Source organism: Cydia splendana, chromosome 20 (genome assembly GCF_910591565.1).
Source record: "Cydia splendana chromosome 20, ilCydSple1.2, whole genome shotgun sequence".
Lineage (NCBI taxonomy): Eukaryota > Metazoa > Arthropoda > Insecta > Lepidoptera > Tortricidae > Cydia > Cydia splendana.
The window spans coordinates 9,060,968-9,065,188 of record NC_085979.1 but is presented as its reverse complement, the minus strand read 5'-3'; positions in this window follow the sequence as shown (position 1 = coordinate 9,065,188).

The window sequence follows — 4,221 nt, the reverse complement described above, 5'->3', positions numbered from 1 at the left end:
CGGAGCATTTTTGAACGATAATCGACTCCTATTTTATGTGATTTACTAAATTTAATGACAGAAAATACGGATTTCTAATAAATTGTACCAAAAATAAAATAATATAACAAGTTTTGTCATCTACACAATTTTATTGCTCAGTAAAATTGTGCAATATGTTTTAACTGTTTGGCTGTTGAGACCGATTACCTTAGTCTTAGAAGAAAATTTTACTTTTATGCTCTAGAGCATAAAATGCGATTTTATGTCGTCTACGCGCGACATAAAGGTGCACTTTTTGAGCATGAGAAGTGAAAAAATATATAAACGCAGCTTTCGAAGTTTCCCTATTCACAATACGTACCTATAGGTATACAGAGACTATACAGTACAGTACAGTGTCGTTTTTGTACCTATTGCTTTATAAGTAGTTACCAATTTAATGTATAGTCTCAAACCTCCTTTCCTCCTAGTCCTTTTGTCACTTCTCTTCTCTTCTAAGTTAGAGATAACTCCTACTTTCCTAAAATTTATCATCTTCCTCACGTTGGCCCGGCATTTTGGCGCGGCTCATCGGAGCCTGGGGTCCGCTTGGCAACTAATTCCAAGAACTGGCGTAGGCACTAGTTTTAACGAAAGCGACTGCCATCTGACCTTACAACCCAGAGGGCAATAGGCTTTATTGGGATTAGTCCGGTTTCCTCACGTTGTTTTTTCCTTCACCGAAAAGCGACTGGTAAATATTAAATGAAAATGCTCTTCTACTCTGTTAACATTCGGGTAAATCAAACATGATGTCGGATTGTCGACTATATAGTTCGTTTATTTAGCATTAGAAATAAGGTAAACAATCTTGATGTGTCTTTTAATTGAAAAACACATTTTAAAAATAAGTTACGTCAAATATGTAACAATTATGAATTTAATACGATAATTTATATTCTTCTGCTTTCATAAGTAATACTTACTGATTTTTAAAAAGCGTATTTCAATTAAAATACTTGTCAAAATCGCTTACCTTCTTTCGAGTTCTTTCTAATGCTAAAAAAAACGAACTTTAGGTACACACTCGTCGAGAGCCTATATAATATTTCGTACATAAGTTCCGAAAAGCTCATTAGTACGAGCCGGGGTTTGAACCCGCGACCCCCGGATTGAAAGTCGCACGCTCTTACCGCTAGGCCACCAGCTCTTCTACTTTCTTAAAAGTAGTGTGGTTTAAATGGCAGCTGAAGAAAGCTTAAGCGGACAGTGACGAGGAAAAGCTCATTTAAATAGCGACCAGTAGGTATAGAAAATGATCATTGTAGAAAATGTCTATAAAAGCCAGATTACAACACTGTATAGACAAGTTACACAATGTACAATTAGATGATGCAATGAAGTGAACATTGACCAAAGTGATCCCATAAGTGCTCCGTGAAATTTGTATGGAGCGCTAAAAATGGAGGATGAGAGTTCGTGCTGCGGGCTGTGGAGAAGGGTGCGCGGGCGCCTGTGTCACCGGCGGCGTCGCGTGGCGCCTGAGCGGACCAATGGCAAAGCAAGCAGGTTAGTATTAAGTTAATGAACTACAGTCATTGACGTATATGTCAGGACGGGCACAAAAAAACAACGGATTGCACTCCGGGAGTGCCGGCAGAAGTGAAAACTCAATGACGCACTATGTGTAATTGAGGTTAACGCCATCTAGCGTTATTTCGTCGCATTACTTGAAACCCCTAAGCACATCACTGTTAGTACTCGAGTTATATTAGTACCAGTTAGAGGGAAACTCACTAGATGGCATTTAAATCAATAAAGAAAAACTCATTGTAACAGTTTTTCGATCAGGTCACGTGTCCGTCTTACATCTTACGGTCACGAGACACCTGTTACGAGTTTAACATTTTTTCCCCATCACTAAAAGTGCACAGCGCCGCTAAAGAAGTTTTCACTTCAAAAATGGTACTAGTTCAGCGGTGTCCGTCACGAATTCGAGCTAATCGTGCAGTCTAACGCAACTAGTTGCGACCAATCGCGCGCGTGATACGAACTCATCAACTAATCGCGTTGTAGCGATGTCACACAGCGGTATTTTGGCCCCATGCATGTCCCATTCTTATTGCCTAGGCCAGTCCTGAGATATAGGTACGTCAATGATTACAGTATAGAATTATACTTTTTCTTTTTTTTAATAAGCGAGTTGCACCAAACTCTCCCCCTACACCCCTTACAAATGCAAGCAATGTTGTAGTACAAACGAAACCTGGACAGCACCAATGTCTAAATAACCCCTGGAGCGCCCCAGATTTACCGTAGTATGGAACTCCTATACTAGTTACCAGCACACGTGTCTGTTTAGGGCGCTCCACGGGATAGAGATGATATTCGCGATGTAATACAAACTGAGTGGCGCAATCTATTACTATCAGATATAAGCAGCATGTTGGAAAAGAGTGTATCAACGTATCTGCAACCTATAAAAGCTGATATGGACAAATTAAAACAGGACATGGCGTCCGTGAGACAATCTATGGATTTCATAAACAAAGAATTTGAAGAAATCAAGGTTAATTCATCTAATTCGTCGAAAGAATGCGATCGGTCGCGGAAGGAAGTAGAAACCCTCAGAACGTCAAACCTTGAGTTGAACAAGCGTATAAGCCAAATGGAGCAACATTCCCGAGCGTGTAATGTGGAAATTCAATGCCTACCAGAACATAGATCTGAGAATTTGGTAACAATGGCTATGCAATTAGCTAATAAAGCAGTATCCTGTGACATTAAAGAAGAGGACATCCATCACTGCACGAGAACCGCCAAGCTCGACCCGAGTAGCACACGACCTAGAGCGGTAATATTGCAAATGAAGAGTCCCATAGTACGCGATAGATTACTTGCCTCCGTCGTTAAGTTTAACAAAGCTCACCAGTCGGACAAGCTCAATACGAGCCATCTTGGTATTGGGGGTGATAAGAAAGCAGTTTATGTCGCGGAGCACCTTTCTCCATATAACCGGGATTTACATAGAGCTGCCAGAATGGCAGCAAAAGATAAAAAATATAAATTTGTCTGGGTGAGAAATGGAAGAGTTTTTCTTCGTAAAGATGAAAATTCACCAGCTATAGTTCTGAAGGACTTGGACTCAATTCTTAAATTATAATTAATCCAGACTCTTTCTTTTAACCTAAATTAATGTAAGATATTTAGAATATTTTTCTTAAAATTCACTATTTTATCTTGTTATTATCAAAATACCAGAGGTTTGAATACTAAAATACATGATTATCATTGCAAAGTTTCCGTAAATGAGTACGATATTATATGTATAACGGAAACCTGGTTACAGGACAATATAAGCGATACGGAATTATTTGATGATAGATATATTGTTTACCGCCGAGCTCGAAATGTCAACAGTCCCTTTTCCAAAAAAACAGGTGGTGGTGTGATGATAGCGATACATAAAAAGATTACATCATACAGATTATACGAATATGACACACACACTGAGGATTTATGGATTGTTATAGAGACCCGTAACAAAAACCATGTAACAAAAATGTGTATTTGTTGTGTATATCTACCACCACCTGTGAAGTTAGCTGATCTCGAACAGTTTGTAGATAAGGCATCTGCGGGCTTATCAACATTTAGCGACGTTGTGATATTAGGCGATTTTAACTTGTCCACTGTTGATTGGACACCTAGTAACTCCGACACACAGAATTTGCAGGCAGTAGCTGACTCCTCGTGTGGCATTAAACATGTTCTTACCGATTTTATGGATTTTTGCGATCTTAAACAATATAATTACGTAAGGAACTGCAAAAACAGAATATTAGATCTCATATTGTCTACTAGGCTAGTCTCAGTGGAAGAATGTGATGATCCATTAAGTAATGTTGACCATTTTCATCCTCCTCTAGAAATATTAATAAATTTAAATCAAGAAAGTACCTTGTCACCATGTCCACACCCTAGGCCTAACTTTTATAAAGCAAATTATGAACAAATAATTAAATATCTTAACGAATTTGACTGGTTGGAGATAATGGAATCCTGTTGTGATGTTAACGAGATGGTGCAGAAACTTTACGAAACGCTACAGTTAGCTATTAAAAAGTTTGTTCCTTTAAGTAAGCCAAAAGGAAACAAATACCCACCGTGGTTTACAAAAAGCCTTATAAGAACAATTAAGGAAAAGTATAAGATTCGTCAACGGTATAAGAAATATCGTAATCCCTTAGATTTGGTTAG